Raw genomic sequence first — 24,079 nt, 5'->3', positions numbered from 1 at the left:
GTGTGTGTGTGTGAGTGATATTATCTACAAACACACACACACACACACACACACACACACACACACACACACAAGCAAAATGAGAAGAAAACCTGAGCTATTTCTAACTGGAGAGAACTACTATTGCCGTTTTAGTATATAAAAGGAACGCAGCTCAGCAGTAGGATTTACCTTGTGTGTGTGGCCATGTGTTTCCTTTTAGCATTTAGTCCGTGGGCCAGTCAATCATCCTTGTCCGTATTCTCTGTTTGTGCTAGCTAGTCTTGGGTCAGCTTGACACACGGTAGAGTTATCTGAAAAGACAGAGCCTCAGTTGAGAACTTGCCTCCACGTGATCCAGCGGTAATGCATTTTCTTAATTAGTGATTGATGGGGGAGGGCCTAGCCCATTGTGGGTGATGCCATCCTTGGGCTGGTGCTCCTGGCTTCTATAAGAAAGCAGGCTGGGCAAGCCTTGGAGAACAAGCTAGTAAGCAGCACTCCTCCATGGCCTCTGTATCAGTTCCTGCCTCCAGGTTCCTGCCCTGCGTGAGTTCCTGTCCTGACTTCCGTAGATGATGAACAGCAACGTGGAACTACAAGGCAAATAAACTTTTTCCTCGCCAGCTTGCTTTTTGGCCGTGATGTTTTGCAGCAATAGAAACCCTGATTAAGTCACACTTAAGTCTAGGCTTTGTTTGTTTTTCCTAATGATAGATCCACAGCCTGTATGCATGGTAGGTGAACCCTTTATCACCAGAACTACACTTAAAATATAGCACTGTCATGTTACTTTTGGAAGCCTAACATGAGCTGGGAATATAGCTCAGTTGAGAGAGCACTTGCCTAGTAGCGTTCATGAAGTCCTGGGTTTCGCCCCAAGCAGCACATAAACCAGGCACGGTGGCTCATGCCTGGACTCTCAGTACTGGGTGTCCTAGCTAGGGCCAGTTGTGACTGCTGTGACAAAACACCATGGTCAAAGCAACATGGGCAGCAAAGGGTTTATTTCAGCTTACACTTCCAGGTGACAGTTCATCACTGAGAGAAGTCAACGGGGCAGGGAGGCAGGCGCTAATGTAGAGGCCATGGAGGGGTGCTGCTTACTGGCTTGCTCCTCATGGCTTGCTCAGCCAGTTTTTTTTTAATAGAACCCAGGACCACCAGACCACCTTACCCACAATGGGCTGGGCCTTCCTCCATTCCTAATTAAAAGAATATCCTACAGGTGGTTGCCTACAGCCCCCCCCCCCCACCGAGACAGGGTTACTCTGTGTAGCTTTCACTGTCCTGGACTTGCTTTGTAGAGCAGGCTGGCCTCGAACTCAGATCCACCTGCCTCTGCCTCCCGAATGCTGGGATTACAGGCATGGGCCACCACACCTGGCTGTCAGCCTAATCTTATGGAGACATTTTCTCAATTGCATGTCCTTCCTTTCAGATGACTCTAGCCTGTGACGAGTTGACATAAAATTAGCCAGCGCACTAGGGAAACGGAGAGACCAGGATCATAAATTTAAGGCCAACCTCAGCTATATAGTGAATTTGAGGCCAGCATGGAGGCACTTGAGACATTGAATTAAAATTTAGCATATCAAAACCCTAACTTGTCCAGGCTGCATGTCTCACCTGATTCTTGTTGACTTCCTCTCACCAGTTCTGCATTCTTCCTGTTCCATATTCAGCCTTCCCCTCCTAGACGAAGCATCCCAGACATGGCCATGCCTGTAGTATCAGATTTTATATTCCTCTGCAACTCTCAGCCTTAAAAAACTAGACACTTTTATAATTTCCTTGCAGACATCCTTCATGTGTCACATCAGAGGTGCTAAGGGATCTTTCCAGCCATCTTTCAGCACTCCCTTTTTCCTCCATGGATTTGATGTGCCTGACATGAAGTACCATATTAACTCTAATTTTTCTGATGCCTTTTAGGTGGGAGGGCTTTATTTTGTTGGGAGAATTTATTTTGTGTCTGCATGGAAGCATCACCTGTCATGAAGAGGCTAGTGGCCTATAGCTGAGGCAGGAAATAGGAGGTGGGACATCCCGCAGGCAGAAAGGATTCTGGGATAATGCCAGGCAAGAGAGATTCAGCTGGCAAGAGGTGAAGAGAATGGATGCATGGTACCTGGGCACAGGTAACCAGCCGTGTGGTAGAATGTAGATTAATATAAATGGGTTATTAAGTGATGAGCAAGTCAGAGAAGAGCCTAGTGATATGGCCTGTGGTTTTTGTTTTTTGTTTTGTTTTGTTTTTAATATTTAATGTGTCTCATGAGTCATTATTCTGGGTGCTTGGGGTCAGGAGGAAAAACCACCTGAAATATTTGGTTCACTTTATTTGACATAATGTGGGCATCCATAGCACACTGGCATTTAACAGGTATCTGATGACTTATTTAAACATTACGTTACTAAACTGTTCTGTGCTTATTCTGTAGTGCTGGGGATTCAATCTGAGGTCTTAAATTCTAGGCAAACACTATACCACTGAGCCATGTCTCCATCATATATGTACTGTGTATATGTATGTTTATGTTCATGCCTGTGTGTGCACGGCACAACACAACCTTAGGGATCACTCCTTAAAAGCCGTCTAGACCTCTAGAACTCTCCCTTGCTGCCCTGGCTGCTGTAAGCAAAAGGACTGTCAGTCAAATGCTCAGTTGGCTTACCTGCATACCGGTACCTGCCTTTGAACACTCCACTGGTAACCTGAAAAAAACAAAAACAAAAACAAAAACCAATAACTTCACAGTGATTGCCATTTTATGGGTATACTAGTCAGGATCTACCATGTCCCCTCCAGCTTTGAAAAGGACAGTGTGAGAAGGTACAATGTCAGCCAAGACTGTTTCACACTGTCCCAGACATTCTGTTATAACCTACCCCTCACTGAACTGTAGATGACTGAAGTCATTTCCACAAGGTCAGAGGGGTCACACAGAGGGACTGCTGTGACTGTTGCAAATAGAAGCCATCAAGGTTTTCTGTTGTTGGTGTAAGCGCGGACCTTCCTTTGCGTGTGAGATTTGCTCCTCAGCTCACTGGGTAAGTCAGGTGTTAGACACCTTCCAAGGCTGCCCTCCTGTCTGACGGCTAGCTCCATTGCTGTCTTAGTTACAGTGTGTCGTTTGTAATAGTTACATTGTTTCTATTGCTGTGATAAAACACCTTGACTAAGGCAACTTAAGGACTGGTTTGTTTGAGCCTGTGGTTCCAGAAGAGTAAAGATCCATCCTTGGTGGCCAGGCGAGAGTTCACATCTTGATCCACAAATAGGAAGTACAGCTCAAAGCCTTCCTCCAGGGATGCACTTCCACCAGCAAGGCTCACCTCCTAATTCTTCCCAAATAGCCACCAAGTGGGAACCCAATAGTCAAATGCCTGAGATTTATGGTGGGCATCTCATCCTAGCCACCGTGTTGTCAGTTTGACTGGCTTTAACATGAGGAAGGAAGCACGCCTCGGCCGGGTGTGCATCCCTATCTCTATTCCCCGATTGCAGATGCTGTGTGCCCAGCTGCTCCCTACTCATGATGAATCATCCTGTAAGACTGTGAGTCAAAAGAAAAACATTCTTCCTTAAGCTTTATTTGTCAGCTATTTTGTCCAAGTGATAAGAAAGGTAACTAATACAGCTGGTTCTGCAACATTAGGCACAATGGAACACTTCTCTGTGGAGGTATTTCCTTGTGGGCTTTTGGTAGTGTGAGTGGAGCAGGTGACATGAAGGAAGCACCAGAAACAAGAGCAACAGCAACAGGGGAGCAGCTGGCACTCCCGGCTGTAGAAGCCAAGCTGTGGTGGCTGATTGATAACCGAAGAAGAGTTGAAACTGCAAGGCTTGTGGTCGGTGGCAGCAGGGGGGAGCAGCGATTAAGATGTGTCAATAGCTGCCTCCTGCATAGCAGCAGGCCTGACATCAGCTATAGCAACAACAGGCAAATGGGCCATCCTAGAGAGTCCTGGGGGCAGGAATCAGGCGTCCGGTGGGAGTCATGAAAGAGTGGAGAACTGAGACAGAAGTAGTGGTGGGTAGAAGGCTGTGAAGAGCCATGGAAGAGAGTTCTAGAGAGCCGTCAAGCCTTTAGGGCCAAGGGTCTCAGACTCTATGCCCAAGAGTTATAATATTGGCTAGTGCCACTGGTTTAAGGAGTCTTAGCCTCTGAGGCTTACACAGAGCTGTGACACTTGGAGAGTTCTACAGTCCTAGGCTTTCATGGTTACCTAGGTTACACTGGCTACCTGGGAGGGCCCTGCCTGCTGCTGCTCCCTGATGCACGGATTTTAAAAGGCTGCCAAAGACTCGCACTAAGTGAGCTGCTAGCCCACCAGGACTCTTATCTAGAGCAAAAGGACCCATCAGTTACTAGGTAGCATAGGTACCTAGCTACCTAGGTAGCAGTTACTAGGAGCAGAGGCTAGCTGGATCTCTCTGTAAGATCCAGAGTCAGGGAGAAGCTGGGGATGTTTATACAATGCCTAAGCCGCGCTGAGTTGGTGAGTGAGGAGAGTTAGGCTTGCATCGCTAGGAGGGCGTTTGTAGTTATAGCCGCTACGAGTCATTTTGTTTTTATTTGGGGTGCGAGTATGGGAGTGGCTAGAGACTGAGCTCAGGGCCTTGTACATGCTAAGAACATGCAATTTTGTAACCTTTGGCATAAATAATTCCATAGTAGTGTGCACTTAAGGGAGCTAAGCTGTAAGGATTTTTAAAAACTTTATTGCTTTTAAATTTTAACCAGTAGTGCCTATATCTTTTTTTTTGTTGTTGTTGTTTTTGTTTTTGTTTTTGTTTTCCGAGACAGGGTTTCTCTGTGTAGCCTTGGCCGTCCTGGACTCACTTTGTAGACCAGGCTGGCCTCGAACTCACAGCGGTCCGCCTGCCTCTGCCTCCCGAGTGCTGGGATTAAAGCCTATATCTTTCAAGTATCTCTTCATAAGTACTTTAGGACCTCACTAAATCCTAGGTGCATCTTCATATTCCTTTTGCGTATAGATTAGCACCATTTTTATTTTATTTATTTATTTTTGGTTTTTCGAGACAGGGTCTCTCTGTGTAGCCTTGGCTGTCCTGGACTCACTTTGTAGACCAGACTGGCCTCAAACTCACAGCGATCCGCCTGCCTCTGCCTCCCGAGTGCTGCGATTAAAGGCATGCGCCACCAAGCCCGGCTAGTACCATTTTTAAAAAAACACTGTTTAGGAAGCTGAAGCAATGCCTCAGAAGTTAAGAGCACCAGCTGCTCTTCCTGAAGACTTGGGATGGATTCCCAGCACCCACATGGCAGCTCACAACTGTCTTAACTCCAGTTCCGGGGGATCCACTGACCTCTTATGGCCTCTGTGGGCACTGTACACACATGATACACAGACATACATACAGGCAAAACCCCATCCGCAAAAGTAATATAATTTGAAAAAAAACACTTTTTTTTTCATTTTGGTGCCTGATTTATATGTTTTTCTTAATTTTCATAGTTTGCTTTTCTGTTACAATGATAAAACACTGACCCCAAAACAACCTGAGGAGAAAAGTGTTTATTTGGCACATGTCTCTACATTGCAGTCCATCACTGAGGGCTGGAGAGTTGGCTCGGTGGTTTAGACCACTTGTTATTCTTACAGAGGTCCTGGGTTTGATTCCCAGTATCCACATGGAGGCACCAGATACATCTGTGGAACACAGACATACGTGTGGGCCAAACACTCATACACACAAAATAAAATAAATCTATATAAACAAAAGCAATCCATCACTGACAGAAGTCAGGGCAGGAAGTCCAGTAGGCATCTGGAGGCAGGAACTGAAAGAGCCCATGGAAGGGTGCTGCTTACTGCCTTGCTCCCTCTGGCTTGCTCAGCCTGCCTTCTTATAGAACCCAGCACCACCTGCCCAGGGATGGCACCACCCGCAGTGAGCTGGGGCCTCTGCATTAATCATTTATCAATAAAAAGTAAATAAACAAATTTAAAAAAGCCCTAGAGATTTGGCTACATGCTATCTAATGAAAGCATTCTCTTGACTGAGATGACCCTAGATTATAGGAACTTATGATTTTTCAGACAAAGAAATGAACTGTGGTCTGAGGCATCTAGTGGAGGAAGGGCTGGTGTGACTCCAGGGTTTAGGGGCCGGGGGTAGGGGAAGCAAGCACAGTGATCCACTGGTGGAAATTTACACATAATATTAGGTTAGGTTTAACTCTGAGAATCCTTCAAAGAATGCTTACTGTACATTTATGTTGTGATAAATGAATGTAATCTAAATAGAACTTTATTTTAACTATTTTCTGAAAAATCACTGTTTTAGTATACAAAACAAAAGCAAAAACCCACCATTTACTTTTGTGTTGAAGTTCAGGAAATGTGATTTTTGCTTTCTGCTGCCTTAATTGTATGACGTTCGGCAGATGTGTTCTTGTTAACTCAGTGTCTCCGAGGTAGTTTGCATAGGACATGCCCCATGGACTCCTGTATTTGAATACTTAGTCCCCAGATGATGGTGCTGTTTTGGAGATTTAGGAGGTATGTCACTGGGGCCAGGCTTTGAGATTATATGGCCTCACCCCACTTCAAATTCACTCTCTCTGCTTTGTGCTTGTGGCAAAAGATGTGATCTCTAGGGTAGTTTGAGTAAGTTTGGCCCCCATGATTCATGTGTTGGAGTGCTTGGTCCGTGGGGAGTGTTACTATTAGGAGGCGTGGCCCTGTTAGAGTGGGTGTGGCTTTGTTGCAGGAAGTGTGTCACTGTGGGGGCGGGCTTTGAGGCCTCCTATGCTCAAGTTCCGCCTGATGCGGTAATCCTGTTTCCTCCTAGCTGCCTTTGGATAAAGACATAGAACTCTCAGCGCCTCCAGGACCGCGTCAGCCTGCACCCTGCCATGCTTCGAGCCATGATGATAACGGACCGAACCTCTGAAACTGTAAGTCAGCCCTAATCAAATGTTTGTTGTTGTTGTTGTTTTTATGAGTTGCCAGCCTCCGAGGTGGAGGCGCACGCCTTTAATCCCAGCACTTGGGAGGCAGAGGCAGGTGGATCTCTGTAAGTTCAAGTACAGCCTGGTCTACAGAGAAAGTTTCAGGACAGCTAGAGGTGTTACACAGAGAAACCCTGTCTCGAAAATCCAAACAAACAAACAAACAAACAAAAGAGTTGCCATGGTCCTGCTGTCTCTTCACAGCAATAGAAACTCTAACTAAGACAATCTCTTTGCTTCCTGCCATGAAACAAGTCCAAATAAATTTCTTTCTCTATAAGTTGCCTTGATCATTGTACTTTATCACAGCAACAGGAAAAAAACAATTGCTATAGCTACCAATTCCATGATATGTGACTGTGTTGAGATTTTGTCAAGGATGCACGGTATCTTTAATATCTTCTAGTTCTTACAGAAAAATTAGATTGCTGCCTCAAGTTCCGAGCACAAACCTTGCTGGAGGCCGCCCCATTGCCGGGTTATAGCGGTGGGAGGAGCGCTGAGTGAATGAAGTCCGACTTGCGCATGCGCTGTTGACTTTCGCATAGCACAGCCATGTCAGGGACACTAGTACCTCAGCCCCATGGGATAATGACAAAACCTTGCTTTTAGGCGAGGCTCAGAGGGAAGGCAAAGCCTTTTTCTGATCCTTCTCTGTCATACAGAGACTGCTCCTATGAGATTAGCTAACCCCGCCTCCTTGTTTATCTGTATGCAATAGCCCCGCCCTCTTGTCCAACTGTACGCTGTAACCTGGCCTTCTCTTCAACTGGGAATTAACATGCTGAGCTTCTGGGGTGCTAAGTTGTTTCCATGAGCGAGCCTAATCCACCGAATCCCAGCTTCTCTGTGTGTATGTGTGCCTGTTGTTTCTTCATTCTCAGGCCAGGAGACACCCCCATCCCTTCTGAAATAGGGTCTCTCCAAGCAGGCAATGCTGGCTGGCTAGTGAGCCAGCCTCCTGTCTCCAACCGTCTCAGTGCTGGGATCACAAGCATGCAGCCCTATACCCGGATTATTATTATTATTATTATTATTATTATTATTATTTTTAATGGGCGTTCTGGTGATCAGACTACGTTAGCTTTCTGCAGTTTGAATAATGCTCTTAGAGTGTATCCATGTTATAGCAAATCAGGAGTCTCGCATTGCAGAGATATTTCACTGTATAGATGTACCATAATTTACTAATCCATTCCTTAGTGGGTATTTGTGCTCTTTCCAGTTTCTGATGCTTGTCAATAAGATGTGTAGGTCTCTGTTTATATATGCTTGTTTCTCTTGTTCCAGAGTGGCATTGTTGAAGCGGGCGCGTTCACATCATGGCTTCCTAAGAGCACACCACGGGTTTCCAAGTGGCTGCAGCGGTTCACATTTCCACCAGCAATGCGTGAAGAGCTCTACGGTGGCCCCTTCAACAGCTCCTGACTGACGCTTTGTAATTGTTTCCGGTTCTAGCTGCTCACCTCTCAAAGCCAATGCTTGGGAGATGGGAGGAAGAGGAACAGAAATCAAATTTACTCAAGGGTCCTTGTCCTGAGAAGGTGGAACGGATTGTTTTCCTCAGAGCTCCATCTTGGAGAACTCAGATGTGCCAAGGGCTTCTGTGAAGAGAGAAAGTGCGTGTCAGGGCAGAAGGTGTCACAGAGTAGACTCACATTCAGGACACGTGTGTTTCTCCTCTCTGGTTGGGGCGTTATAATTGAACGTCACCTCCTTGGGCTGCTCCTGTAGTTTATTTTAGAAAAATAAAAAATAAAACAACTTCCCCCGCCCCCCTTCCCCCGTTTACTTTGTATTGTGAAATAGGGTTTGACTGTGTAGAGTTGGCTAGCCTTGAACTCATGGCAATCCTCCTGCCTTACCCTCAGTGTTTAAATTACTTCATGAGACTTCATGTGTCTTGTGTTGGTTGAGGCACGTACTAAAGAATAAGGGCGCTACACATTCTGATGCTATCTGGAGCTTAGTGACTTAGGTATGGCCCCTTCGTAGAATTTAACATGCTAAGCTCAAAGGAGGAAAAGCAGGCTTCAAAAGGAGCCGCCATGGCGCATGCGCACAGGGGATTCCTCGCTGTGCCTCATGGCACGTTCTTAGTGTCGCTCTGCCTTGGGTGGTACTGTCTCTATTTTACAGATCAGCCTTCCTGAATTCTCTACTTTGATTTTAAAGGTGAAGACAACATCTAGCCTGATTTGGGTTCATGGTCTCTCTGTTAGGCTTTTATTTTTTTGTTTTTATTACAATTTTAAAAAATATTTTATTAATTTATTCATATTACATCTAAATTGTTATCCCATCCCTTGTATCCTCCCATTCCTCCCTCCCTCCTCTTTTCCTCCTACTCCTCTCCCCTATGACTGTGACTGAGGGGGACCTCTTCCCCCTCATATGCTCATAGGGTATCAAGTCTCTTCTTGGTAGCCTGCTTTCCTTCCTCTGAGTGCCACCAGGCCTCCCCATCCAGGGGACGTGGCCAAATTTGGGGCATCAGAGTTCATGTGAAAGTCAGACCCCACTCTGTACTCAACTGTGAAGAATGTCCTGTCCATTGGCTAGATCTGGGTCGGGGTTGGAAGTTTACTGCACGTATAGTCCTTGGCTGGTGCCATAGTTTGAGCAGGATCTGTTAGGCTTTTAAACTAGCAGTATAAACTGAAAACGATGCTGGGGGCTCGGTGTGGGCAGGGACTCCGTTTCTTTCTTCTCTCAGGGACCAACGTTTTTTGGGCTTCCTGTCGTCTCTTGTCTGAAAGCTTGTTTTATATATCTGGTCCCTGGTTTTGCTCTGTTTAAGGGGGAGTAGTATGTTTTCTGTGGTTGTCATCAAAAAATGATCACGAAGTTGATGGGTGAAAACATTTATTCCCTTGCAGTCCTGGAGTTCAGGAATCTGAAATCAGTTATCCTGGCTGAGATCAAGGTGTTGGCAGGACCTGCCTCCCTCTTGAGGCTCCGGGTCGAAACAAATGCATTCCTTGTCTTGTCCAGCTCCTAGGGCGTCGTGCCTTGCATTTTCTGGCATAGAGCCCACCTTTCCATTCCCAAACCGCGGTGCTCAGATAGCCTCTGCCTGCTTCCTATACAGACGTCACTGGTTATGACGCTCAGTGTCCTCTGGTGATAGATGATTCCGCCACACAGCATATCTAGTATAAGGAAGTTTATTTGGGGAAAGGGAGTGGAGTGGGAAAGGGTCTCCAGGAGGAGAGGTAGAGGTGGATGAGTGGACCGGTGGACAGACAGACAGACAGATGGGGAAGACAGACAGACAGACAGATGGGGACGGGCCATGAGGGCACAGAAGAACAGAGAGAGAAGGAGAACATGGGGACAGAGGGAAGCTGGAACACACACACAAACATACACGCACGCACGCATGCACGCACACACGCAGGAAGAGAGAGGGGGGGGGGTGGGGTGAGGTGGGGGAGGCGGTGCACCTGATGATGGTAGGCAGGTGATGACGTCGTAAGACGTTGCTAGGCCCCTGAGGCAAGCTAGTGGGATCGCTTGCACACTAACAATCTTTCTGTTTTAAGATTTTTTAATCTGCAAAGTCTCTTTTGACATGTGTGCTAACATCCACCAATATAAGTGATTTGGAGGGGGGCTTGTTTATTCAGCCACCCACAGGACACAAATGCAATTCCTATTTTGTCATCTTGGCTAAAAGTGAGAATCTTCAAATATATTTATTTTTAAATTTGGAGTTGGGTGATGTATGTCAGTGGTCCAGTGTGTGCCTGGCATGCATGAGGCCTGCGCCTCATCCCCATCAGCAGACAAGTCTGTCTTTCTTTTTTCTTTTTTTGTTCTTTCAAGACCGGGTTTCTCGATGTAGCCCTGGCTGTTCTGGAACTTGCTCTGTAGATCAGGCTGTATTCAAACTCACAGAGATCCGCCTTCTCTCTTTTAAAAAAGCAGTAACAAATGGTCTCTGATTTTAAAAAAAAACCTTTTTTCCCCATTCTTTTCTCCATCTCTTTCCTCCTGTCCTCCTTTCTTTCCTCCCTTCTCTCTGCTTCTATTCCTGAGTTCTGTTCCCAATTGTGTTGGTTTGGATGATAAAAATCTCTGTTCTCTGGCATTTGAATACACTCAGTGCTCTTTGGGGAAGCATAGGGGCGTGGTCTTGCTGGAGGAAGTGTGCCACTCTGAGAGTCTAAAGACTCCCTCCGTCTTCGTTTGTCCCCTGTGCTCCATGGTTGCAGTTTGACGTGAACTCAGCACTGGGGCCTCCCTGCTGTGATGGAGTCTGGGGCAGGACACTAAAACAGGAACAGTGAACCTTGCAGGTTAAGGGTTCTGTTTGCAGCTAAGACAGTTAAGACTAAGTCCTTGTTTATCCTGTGTGAGTTAAGGGCTCTGTTTGTAGTTAGAGAGTAAGTTTCTGTTTGTCCTGTGTTAAGTTCTTGCAAGTTAAGGTTTCTATTTGCAATTAAGAGTAACTCCTTGTCTCTTAGATCTGATGGAAACTGCAAAGCATGTTTTTATGCTAAACTTGAGGCCCTATTCATATGATGTATATTCTTTTTGTTTTGTTCTGTTTTTTGTTTTGTTTTTCGAGACAGGATTTCTCTGCGTAGCCTTGGCTGTCCTGAATTAACTTTGTAGACCAGGCTGGCCTCGAACTCGCAGCGGTCTCCCTGCCTCTGCCTCCCGAGTGCTGGGATTAAAGGCGTGCGCCACCACGCCCGGCTATGATGTATATTCTTACCCTCGTTCCTTCCCTTTCATTGTATTTTTCTAACAATGTGTAAGAGCCAGCTCTGGCCCTGTGAACACCTTCTCTCTCCTATGAAAAGGAGCTCAAGAGGCCCACAGGGCTGCTTTCTAAATCCTGACTTAGGGTGAGACAGCGGGCTGGCCAGTCCCAGGTGCACCCCAAAATACAGCTTGCTTTAATCGGACAATCACGGATGAGTCTCTCCTCTCCTGTCTCAGGTTTTAACTGTGACTCTTATCCCTCTGGAGCTGTAAGCCCCAGATAAACCCTTTTTCCTGTAAGTTGCCCTGACAACGGTGTCTTATCACACTAGGAAGGGAACTAGTACACCAACCTTCTCACTCATTTTCTTAAAATCTGAGAGAGGGTCTCACGACACTGCCCAGGCACGTCTGGAACACACAACTGTCCTCCTCATGTCTCCTGAGTAGCCGAGGTTACAGGCTTGTGGCACCAGGCGTGGTTAATAAAATCCTATTATGTGAAATGAAGTTCTTTGTGGTCTAATTCAATAGTTGCTAGTCAACACTCATAGCCATCCATTATAGATTGTTTTTGTTGTTTGCTATCTCATGGTCGGTGTGGCTTTTGTAGTGGAAATTCTGCCTGGCCTGAATTGAGGTAATACTTTGACATTGATTTGTTACTTGCAGTCTGCTAGTAATCTCTTGAGCCTTGGGTCGCCATTGCCAATAAATAACCTAAGACTGACTTAATCTTTTTGACCAGGGACTAAAAAGACCAAGCAGTTACCAGGAAGCCCCTGTGAGAACAGAGTTGTGTTTATAAACGTTAGGGTGGGTCAGGAACAAAGTTCAGTGCTTGAAAGCACTCACTGCTTTCGCAAGGGACCTGAGTCTGGCGTCCAGCACTTACAACAGCCCTGTTGCTCCAGTTGTAGTGGTTTGAATGAGAATGCTGTCTTCCCCCCACCCCCACCCCCCTACCCCTCTCCCCAACCGCCGCAGCTCATGTGTTTGAAAACTTGGTCTTCAGTTTGGTGGCTGTTTTTGGAAGGATTGGGACACATGGCCCTGTTGGAGGTGTGTCGCCTGGTGTGGGCTTGAGGTTTCAAAAGCCTCTACCATGCCAGTGTGCTCTCTCTGCTGCCTGTTTGCTGTTTGAGATGTGAGCTGTCAGCTGTGCCTGCTGCCACGCCTTCACTCTGCTGTCATGGACTCTAACCTTCCGGAAACATGAACCTAATTAAATGCTTTTCTTTTATAATTGCCTTGGCTGTGGTGTTTTATCATAGCAATAGAACAGAGAAGTAACTAAGACACTAGCTCCAAGGCATCTGATATCCTTTTCTGCCCTACACACACACACACACACACACACACACACACACACACAAATCTTAACTACTGAAATAAATATAAATGAAAGTATCCTTTTCCTCTTTAGAGTTTTGGTTTGAGGCAGACTAGCTTTTTCTCTGTCATCTGCTGGTAGAGACCTCCCCTGCCCCTCCCCGTTTCTTGAAAGTTTAACATTAGCATCAGTCTTCTTCCCTATGTGCCCTCCCAAGCAGTGGGAGGCTGGCTGTAAGCTCCCATCGGGTCCCAGCTTCCACTCACGTTAAGCCGAGTCAGGAGGATTGGGAATCACCACCAGCCACAACAAATCAAGTCAGAACTACAAAATCCAAAGTTCCCAAACTTTGCAACATTGTTCCCCGAATCTAGCCGTTGTTACACCCCACAGGCTTTGACTACAGCTACGCTTTCAGTTGTCTGTTGTTTGTAACAGTGATCACCCAAGAAGTGACCACTTTAAACCTTATTGATTTCCCTCACGGTGTCTATCCAGTCAGGGGTGCAGGCCCAGTTAGTCTCGCTTTCCCTTTACCATCTATACAAAGCGGCAATCAAAGTGCTTGCCGGGACAGGCAGCTCTTCTCCAGATAAGGCTGTCTTCTGTGGCCTCCCGGACTGAGGACTTTGGTTCCTTCCTGGTTGCAGGCCAGAGGCTGTCCTAGGTTGCTTAACATCATCAGGCCTCCTGACATGGCAGCTTCCTTCATCAAACTATGATATGATAGCCAGGGAGGCACTGGATAGAAGTCCTCCAAAAGGCAGAAGTCAGTCTTTTACAGTCTAATCCAGGAAACGACGTCTAAACGTCACCATGCTGTTGGCTTGTAAGAGAATGATTATGCAAGGCTGTAAACACAGGGAAATGGGGGCATGGTGGAGGGAGAGACTTCCTGCCTGCCATAGCCACCGCCTCCCTCTGTCCATCCGAGTTCATTTGCCTGCTTTGGCCAACGGGTTGCCAGTGGCAGAGACTTGGCTGCTGGGTTTGGCAGTGTGAAGCCGCTGGCAACTTTGACCGGAGCAGTTGAGTGGTTTCAGGAGTGGGAAGGAGGGAGGGAATCCTCACGGATGGAGAGGGAGTCCTTTCAGCAACATCCCCGTACCCAAGCGACACTCCCATGGTACTACCTTCCTGCTTCCTTTATGGGGTCTGGCTTTTTAGGTTGTACTTGTTAGCGAGTTTGTGTTGGAATGTTTTCTGCACATTTGGTTTCCTCACCTTTGGTAGTGGTTTGAACGAAAATGGCCCCACAGGGAGTTGCACTACTAGGGGGCGTGGCCTTGTAGGAGTAGGCGTGGCCTTGTAGGAGTGGGTGTGGCCTTGTTGGAGTGGGTGTGGCTTTGTTGAAGCAAGTGTGACATTGGAGGCAGGCTTTGACGTTTCAAATGCTTACGTCAGGCCCAGTGTCTCTCTCTTCCTGCTGCCTGCTGATCCGGAACTCTCAGCTACTTCCCGGCACTATGTCTGTCTGTGCATCACCTTGCTTCCTGCAAGGGTGATAATGGACTGAACCTCTGAATCTATAAGTCAGCCCTAATTAAATGTCTGCCTTTATAAGAATTGCCACGCTATTGCTGTGGCGTCTCTTCACAGCAATAGAACACTGACTAAAACACCTCCAGGATTGTCTTTATTATGGCATATGACAAGGCTTCCTCCTTTTCCCCAAAGGCTGAGTATTATTCCATTGTATATTTATACTGTAATTTATTTATATGTTTATCTGCTGACGGATACTCAAGATTGACCCTTTGTCTTGGGCTGTTATGACAATGAACAAAGATATGTGACACATTGATTTTATTCCCTTGGGCTATAAACCCAGTAGGGATTGCACGATAGTTTCTATTTTGAATATTCTGGGAAACTGTATACTGATTTCTATAGTGTCTGCCCTAATTTTTCCCTTGGTGTACAAAGGATCCTCATCACTACATCCTTATTTATGTTTTTAAAGAGTAATAATAGGTACCATTCCTTCCTTCCTTTTTTCTTTGTGCATGTGTGTGTGTGTGCTCACGCTCGTGCGGGGCCATGTGCCTTCATGGATATGCCATAGTGATGTTATAGAGGTCAAAGACAGCTTGCAGGGATTGGTTCTTTCCTTTCCCCACAAGGGCTCTGGGGGATTGAACTTGTCTTCCAGCTTGGTGGAAAGCCACTTTTCCTGCTGAGTCATCTCCTGGGCCCTGATATAACTGTTCTGATAGGTGTGTGCTAATACCTCCTTGTGGCTTTCACTCGTCAGGATTGAGTTTGGATGGCATCTTTGTCTTTTGGTACAATTAAGGTGTCCCAAGAGCAAATGGTGTATTTCTTGAAGTCATTGTTTCCTTGATATTCTTGGTTCTTTAAGAAAGGAAGGACCAAGGGCACACAGAACTCTGCTACAAGGTTGCCATTGGTCGCTGACCTTCTCAGGAGACAGAGACATATAGTCTCGTGATTGCTTTTTGTAACAGTATCAGTTTAGAACTGGACCCTTGGTCTTTTTCTTATATCCTCCCAGTTCAAAATGCTCCCATCTCTTGGCAGCCTGGGTGGGGTCTGTGCTCTCCACACTCATGGTAGCATGCTCATCTTTGCCATCTCCTGCCGCAGTGCTGCTTTCCCTGGCTCCACAGGGAACCGTTGTGCTGTGTCACTTTGCAGGGTGGGTGACTGTCACATCTCTCTCAGACAGCCCAGTGAGTCTTAGGAACATTCACTCTTTGTGGGGGCACTGTCAGCTGGGAGAGACAAAAGTATGTAACTTTTAAAAATAATTTAAAAAAAAAAATAAGAATTTTGTATTAGGATTCTACCTCCTAAGTGTGTCTACAACTGAAGATTTGTGTATATTTGTTCTCTCTCTCCCTTTCTCTTCTCTGGGTGCAGAGTCTTGCTATATAGTCACAACCCTCTTCAGTCTCCTTTGCTAGGACTATAGGTGTGAACCCCCTCCCCCAGCCTCACAGAAAAACCCGATCTCAAAAAAACCAAAAAAATAAAATAAAATTATTTGTTGTAGTGTAATAAAATTACCCATGTTCCAAAATAACTTTAATACTGTTGTTAACAATGAGACAATCGAAGGAAGGAGCTAAGTGTGTTCCCTGTTTGGTTTTGGTTCCAAGAAAGTATCCTGCAGAAAGGGGCAGTTACAATACTTTGCTCCAAGGTCGGGTGCAATAACCTTTTGTCTGGATTTTGTCACCAGACCAATAGTGATTACTGTTCTGTTTCAGCTTATTTTCTAATTCTCTGTGTTAGTTCTTCTTTTCTTTTTAAAAATTTAGTTGGAGTTTTGTGCCTTACTTCCTGAAATACTTTCTTTCTTTTTTTTTTTTTTTTTTTAAATCTTCAGTGTTTTATTTTTATATATTTTTTTCTTGCTCACTGGGGTGGGGGGGGGGGCTGTTCAATCTGCTTTTGTGTTTCCTCTTCTTGCTGTGAACATGGAAGGGTACCAGGTCCTCTCTCTGTTCCTCTCAGTTCCAGTCATTTCCTACTAAACACACCTTGCCTGCCCTTCCCCGCCCTTTGACATAAGAATGCAACCTAAGCTGTCCCGGAACTTTAAAATCTTCCCCTCTCTCAAGCGATAGGCTGCCAGCAGTGCCGCCAAGCCTGGTGGAGGCCAGCATCTCTTATGTCTTATTTCCTGTTGTGTCTCCACCTCTCCTGCACCCCCAAGCCACAGCTCTGCATCTCCGTTGTTTCAGTTCACTGTCTCCACTTGGGAGGTGAATAGGTGGCTTCAATTTGATGTGTCGGACACAAGCTCTACCGCTCAACAGTTGCCTGTTCTCCCACTATTTGATAAACGACATCATTTAGTTTAGACCAGAGCCCTGACGCCATCATCCCTGGTTCTCCCCTCTCACATTCCATAACCAATCTGTCAGGATCCTTGGTGGGTTTCTGCTGTCAGCCAGCCCAGTCTGTTCCCACCACTCCCACAACCTCCACCCCAGGCTACGCTGCTGGCTGCTGCCATTCTGCCTGCATGCCCCGCCTCCCATTCTTTGTTTGTTTGTTTGTTTGTTTTGTTTTTTGTTTTTCGAGACAGGGTTTCTCTGTGTAGCCTTGGGTGGGCTGAACTCACTTTGTAGACCAGGCTGGCCTCGAACTCACAGTGATCCACCTGCCTCTGCCTCCCGAGTAATGGGATTAAAGGCGTGCGCCCCTACCGCCCGGCCGCGCCCCCCCCCCCGCCCCCCTCCCATTCTTGTCCTTTACAATTTCTTCCAACTAGGCAGCTGGAATGAGCTTTGACCAGGAACTCCTCTGCTCAAGACTTGCCAGGGTATTTCTTCATAATAGTTTGGGTTTCAGCTAATCTAGAGATGAATCTAGGTGCCGCGGTGGCTAGAGAAATGGTGCAGTTGGTGGAAGTCCTTGCAGCGTGAGCCTGATGACCAGAGTTCTGTCCCCGAAACCCCTGCTGGAAGCAAAGAACCAACCCCTCAAAGTTGTCTCTAACGACAGGCATGGTTGCCTTTAACCCCAGCACTCGGGAGGCAGAGGCAGGCATATCCCCACCAAGCGACCTACTACTTCTAGCAAGGCCAGACCTCCTAGTTTTGCAGCTTCCCAACAATTTCGTCAAATTATGAACCAATGAGTTAAAGCCTACCCTCTGAGAGCTTTCTTTTTTCTTTTCTTTTTTTCTTTTTTCTCAAGACAAGGTTTCTCTGTGTAGACCTGGCTGCCCTGGAGTCACTGTGTATACCAGGCTGGCCTCGAACTCACAGAGATCTGTCTGCCTCTGCCTCTCAAGTGCTGCGATTACAGGCTTGCGCCGCGGTGCCAGGCAGCATCTGTTGTCTTAAGCCCTGTTTCTACTAGGTCTGCCAGGCCCTGTGATTTGTTCTGCTTTTTCCCTGACTTCACTGCCTCGAGTTCTCTTCTTTGTCCACACTTACTCCAACGCAACACCCTCTTTGTTTAGAGTAGGTTTTTCTGCCTCAGGACACAGGCACGTGCTGCTCTGTGAGAGAGCAGAGAGAGAGCTCTGTTGCTTGGGTGGCTCAGTCTCTTCCTTCCTCTAGGCATCTCCTCAAGCCGCAGCCTTATGGGTGAGCCTCACGTGACCTGTACCACACTGTCACTTTACTCTTTGTCCCCTGGGCCCGCTTCCCTCCTTATTACTTAAGCTACTCTAGCTGTCTGCTTTCTGTTGCTGACGTGAAACACTTGAGGTGGGGCACTTCATAAAGAGTGCTGGAGGCTCAGTGGCCGAGATCAGCTGGCTCTGGTGAGGGCTCTCTTCACTGTACCACATCATGTGGGGATCAGGGTAGGAGCAGGTGTGATGGGAAGAGAGCGAGGCAGGGAGCTGCAGTGGGGTGTGTTGGGCTTGCTTCTTAATATCACAGTCTCTTCTCACTGGGTCCCCAGGGAGCTTCCTTAATTCCTTCTGTGGCTGGAAATCCAGTGACCCAGTGTCCCCATCCCCACAGGCTCCACATGTTGCTGTTCTACTACTGGGGCATTGCCGCACAGAAGACCAAACCTCCAGCACGGAAAGGTGTTCACTCATGTTCCTATCATCTGAGCACGGGGGTGAGGGGATGGGGGTGGGGGTGGGAGTTGGGGTTGGGGTTCGGGGTGGGGGTTAGGGGTAGGGGTGGAAGATGGGGGAGGAACAAACCATGGGGGAAAGTAGCTGTGGACCCCAAACAGCTGTATGGTGACGTTTCTTCTAGGATGAGGAAATAATGACTGTTCGGTTTCTTCAAACATACAAAAAAAGCAAATGTTGCTAGATTACAAGACAATTTAATTATAGTGCATAAAATACTTTACACAAGAAAACTAAGCCAGGTGGTGGTGGTGCACGCCTTTAATCCTAGCACTTGGGAGGCAGAGGCAGGTGGATTGCTGTGAGTTCGAGGCCAGCCTGGTGTACAAAGCAAGTCCAGGACAGCCAAGGCTACACAGAGAAACCCTGTCTTGAAAAACAAAACAAAAACAAACAAACAAAAAACAAGAAAACTAGTACTTTGTGATGTGATATGGATAGACTATTTTATTCCTTACAAAGAAATTAAAGTAAAATAAATGACATTATTCAATGTTGCTATATTTGTATAATTAGTGAGCTAGGGGTTTTAGAGATTGAAGAGTTGAATAAAGTAGGGCTGGAGAAGATGGGTCAGCATTTAAGAGCGCTGACTGCTCTTCCAGGACGCCTCCTAGCACCTTCATGGAGGCTCATGATCACCTCTAACTCCAGTTCCAAGGGATCCAACACCCTCTTCTGGCCTCCTCAGTATCAGATATATATATTGTACACAGACATACATAAAGACAATATCCCCATACACACAGAATAAATAAATAAAAAATAAGAGTGGAAGAAAGTTAATGAAACACAGATTAACTTTTTGATATTAAAAACATTTTTTATACACTATATTCTGATCCCAGTTTCCCTCCCCAGCTCCTCCCAGACCCTCTCCACCTCCCCACTCACCCAACTGCGCACCATTTTTCTCTCTCTTTAGAAAACAAATGGACAAACAGCAACAACAGTCGCCTCAAAAAATACAATAAAAATAAAACAAATGAACGCACACATGTGTATGTATAAACAAAATCCATAAAAATTCAAAATTGGAAACTGTAATACACAAGCAAAAGGCCAGTAAGAAGAAAAAAAAAAAGCCCAAGCAAAGCTGTATGGGATAAAAAGTCTACAAAATTACCATTGAGTTTGTTTTGTACTGGGAATGGTTAATATACTCAATGAGACTCCACTGGAGAGAACTGATGGATGTTTGCAAATGGATGCCAACTGGAGATAGCTCCTCAGTTAGGTGTTGGAGGGCCTGCTGCTGCAGGTTGCAGTCTTCATGACCAGTCAGCTCGCTGAGCTCAGAGCAAGATGGAGGTCTCTGTGCCCCAAGCAGGGCTCCCTACTCTCTGTCTTTATTTGGAGGCTGTCCCTGAGGTAGCTGCCTGGTTTATCTTACCTTAGAAGTAGACTTTGACACAGCTTCCTGCAGAATGCACTCCCCGACCTTCCCGCCCCTTGCCCCACCGCTGCCTACATGCTAAGCGTGCCTCTGCTTGGGTGAAAGAACCCTGCTGTTTAACGCAAATGAAGTACGCTGTAAGCACCTATCAGACTACCTCCTGGCTGGTTCTCTTTCCTGTAAGTTAGGTCCCTACCTCTGCAGGGCGTGGCGGGCATACCCTGCCCTCTAACTAGGGGCGGGGCTTCCGCGCTCCCAGAGGCCCTTCCCTATATAATCCAGACATTTTGGTTCTTCTAGGCCTTTACCCCCTTCTGATCTCTCTCTTTCCCTTCCTCCCTTCCTTTCTCCCTCCTCTCCCTCTCCTCTGTCGTTAGCCCCCCCATCCCTCCTTCTCTGTCTCTCCTCTCTCACTCCCCCTCCCCCCCCCGCACTGTTCCCATCAAACCTGCATTTATATAATATAGCTTCGCCTTACCATTACTTCATCCCGTTTTAATCAAACGCTATATATTCCCCTCACCCCTGGGATGAAGTTGATCTACTTCCCTGCCTCCCTACGTCATGCCATGGCCTTCCAAGCCTTGTTCCTCCCATCCTCGTGGGCTGGTGGCCAGCAGCCCGGCAAGGGGAGAGGAGACCAGAGACCCATAGTAAGGGATGGGAGCTCCTGTCCTCTTCCCCGTCTCAGCATTGGGACCCTGTCTGGCTTGGACTCGTGCAGGCCGTGTGCATGCTGCCACAGTCCCTGTGGGTTCAAATGTCATCAGTCCTGTTGTGTCTAAAAACACTGTCTCCTTGGAGTCATCCATCGCCTTTGGCTCTTAGACTCTCCCGCCCCTGCTTTTGGTGTGGATGCTAGAACCTTGGGGGGAAGGGTTTAAGGAAGCCATCCCATTTAGTAGGACTGAGTGTCCCAAATATCTCTCAGTCTCTGCCCTTGTGCAGTTGTGGGTCTCAGTGTTAGTTTCCGTTTATTGCAAGAGGAAGCTTCTCTGATGATGGCGGAGTTGCATCAGAACGTCCTCAGGAGTCATTTTATTGCTGTGTTCCTTCAGCAAAGCAATGGTACCTGGTTTTCCCTGGGCCCATGGCTTTTCCCGTCGCAGGCTCTTACAACTGAGCAGTGCCAGCCATGGGTTCCATCGTGAGGAATGGGCCTTAACTCCAGTACGATGGTGGTTGGCTATTCCCCTAGCCTGTGTGCTACAATTGCCCCAGCATGTCATACAGGCAGATCAGTTTTGTAGGTCACAGGGTTGCCGCTGGTTTGGTTACCATTCTCCTCTGGTAGCAGGCAGGTACCTCTCAGTGCCACGAGCGCTAGCCAATAAGGATGAAGGTGCTAGGCAGGCACCAGTGTGACTTCTTTGTGTTCAGTGAGCCATGTAAATGTTGTCCTCAGCAATAGGGTCTTACTGTCGGTTTATCAAAAGAGACCAATATCCTTGACTTGGTTATGTGAGAGTTTCCATGGGGCCCCCTTGGCCAACTAAACATAATTCATTTCTGGAACTATAGATGAAGCTTAAATTAGCAGTTGGTAATATCAGCCGGGTGTGGTGGCCCATGCCTGTAATCCCAGCACTCGGGAGGCAGAGGCAGGCAGATCGCTGTGAGTTCAAGGCCAGTCTGGTCTACAAAGTGAGTCCAGGACAGCCAGGGCTATACAGAGAAACCCTGTCTTGGGGGGAAAAAGTTGGTAATGTCCTTTATGTAATAAATAAAATCCTGTCAAAGGGATTTTCCAAATTCTCTTGTCGTAGCATTTTTAAAAAGTTGTAATCATAGAAACCCAGTTGTTTGGGGCATGTTAAAGAGCTTAGAAAGTTTTGGACACACTGAGACTTTTGTGATGCTGATAATTATGACGAGACTTGATCGGCTATGAAGTAATCTTTGAAGGCAGTTGTTCTTCATTCAAAGCTTACAGGTCATGAGAGTCAGGCAAGGTTGATTGCCAGCCAGCTGCGAGGCCTGGGGACTCCTGCAAGGGCTGCAGAGCCTCAGGCCTCTGCCCATCTGCAGCTGGGCTCATGACTTGGGCCTGCAAGAAAGAATGTCAGGGACAGAGTGAAGCAAGGTTAGAAGGTCACTGATTCACAACAGGGCAGGCGCACGTGAGCCCTGGCTGTAGCCGTCAGGAGAGAAGTGTATCCAGGTGGGTCAGCCACAGAGCTGTAAGCGATCTGGAAGTACACTGTTTAAAGGAGACAGTCTACAGCTAAGATCCTGAGAGGAGAAAGTGTTCATCTCTCCTTGTTCCGTCATTGTAAGAAGTGCTTTCAAACAGATGAGATTGCGAGGTGATTTATAAAAGCGCTGGGAGGTGTACACATGATGAAGATGTGTGACTGAGGGGTCATGGATTAAATTTTTAAAAAATTGCTATGCATCCATTACATAAAGATGTTAAACAGTGTATCTTGCTTCCATGCCTAGATCATCTTAGTAATCTTGTGTTTGATACTTTTAATAGACGAGAGTGGTGTCTGTGGGCACGTCAGTCTCTCGTGGGTTGTGCTGTAACTTTAAAAAGTATTTATTTATTCACTTTACATCTTGATTGCAGCCCCCCTCCCCCATCCCCTTGCCTTGCACACCTTTAGTGCTCTTTCTTTTACTCTCTACTTTATTTGGGGTGTTTAGGCCTCAACCTCCTTTTCAACCTCTTAACCCTAGGTAGGAGAAAGAAGTTTAGTCAGGAGAGGACACCCCTTTACTTCTCCCAGCTGTTTAGAGCCAATTGGGCTATTTTGGGCTATACCTATCTCCATCAACAGCAGACACAGCCAGCAGTCTCCTCCAAGCCACTGGTCCAAAGCATCACACTGTCTGTCTCTGGTCTCTTCAAACTGCTATAGGCCACACATCAATTCTGCACAGTGCATGCTCTCTCTGTGTCCTTATTTATAATCCTCAGAGCCCTAGACCATACCCTGCTCCTTGCTGCATGAGGAACCAGCTCGCAAAAGCCACGCCCCTCATGAGACAATTAACTTGTGTGGACAAGCTAAAGCTCAAACTAAAATCTCATACTTATGATGAGAGCAAAAACATATTTACATAACACAACTAAGTTTACAAAGAAACCCAAACTTCCATTACACACACAGTTCCCCCACATTCTCCTCAGAGAATGGGGCAGTCCCCCCATGGGTACCAACCCACCCTGGCACATTAAGTCACTTCAGGACTAGGTGCATCCTCTCCCACTGAGGCCAGACAAGGTGGCTCTGTTAAGTGAACAGGATCCAAAGGCAGGCATCAGAGTCAGAGAGGGCCCCACTCCAGTTGTAGGTACATCTGCATGAAGACCAAGTTGCACATCTGCTACATATGTGCAGGGGGCCTAGGACCAGTCCATGCATGCTCTTTGGTTGGTGGTTCAGTCTCTGTGAGCCCCCAGGGGCCCAGGTTAGTTGGCTCTGTAGGTCTTCTTGTGGAAACCTTGACTCCTCTGAGTCAAAACGACTCAGAGATTCCATCATATACCATTGTATGGTTTTGCCTTCCTTGTCACAAATCAGGTGTTCATAGATGTGTGGGTTTATTTCTAGGTCTTTGAATCAATTCCATTGACTGACCAGTCTATTTCTATGCCAGTACCATACATCTTGTTGTTGTTTTGCTTTTCAAGACCGCATTTCTCTGTTACACAGAGCCCTGACTGTCCAGTGTTGAATTCTGCCCCCTAGTGGTGTCTTCCCGCAGCCCTCTGATGTTCCTGGGAAGCTGGCCAGATGCGCCTTCCTTCCCTCCTCCAAGCTCTGGGGGAGCTGGATGGGCGAAGGCTTGTTTCACCACCTGGTCATACACAGGTCCGAGAATAGAACCGGGGTAAATGTGGGTGCGTTCTCAGGCAGAGGGGAGCCAGGTTCTTGAGCTCTCTGCAGGAGGAGCTACTGCCGCTACAGGGGAAGGGGGCTCAGGGTTTTGAGGAAGTGCAGGGTAGTCGAACGAGGCTTTAATTTACGTACTAAGTCTCAAGCATTTAGTTTAGAGGGGAAAGTCCGAACTAGGCGGACAGAAGGAGAGATAAAGAAAGCCTAGGAGAACAAGAGAAATGACAAAAGACTTGGGGCCAAGAGGACAGAGAA

At 46.9% G+C, this 24,079-nt stretch overlaps 1 protein-coding gene across 1 annotated transcript in view; it reads left to right on the top strand.

The window, feature by feature from the left end:
* Window positions 1–6,800: 6,800 nt before the first annotated feature.
* FAM221A (family with sequence similarity 221 member A) overlaps window positions 6,801–24,079 on the top strand; it is a 58,208-nt gene continuing 40,929 nt past the window's right edge. Inside the window, exon 1 of the mRNA XM_084787356.1 lies at window positions 6,801–6,911. The gene's annotated coding sequence lies outside the window, so the exon portion shown is untranslated. The remainder of the gene's footprint in view (window positions 6,912–24,079) is intronic.

This window comes from Acomys minous (genome assembly GCF_964271855.1).
Source record: "Acomys minous genome assembly, chromosome: 6".
NCBI classification, from domain to species: Eukaryota; Metazoa; Chordata; class Mammalia; order Rodentia; family Muridae; genus Acomys; species Acomys minous.
This window is presented reverse-complemented; position numbering and strand designations above follow the sequence as displayed.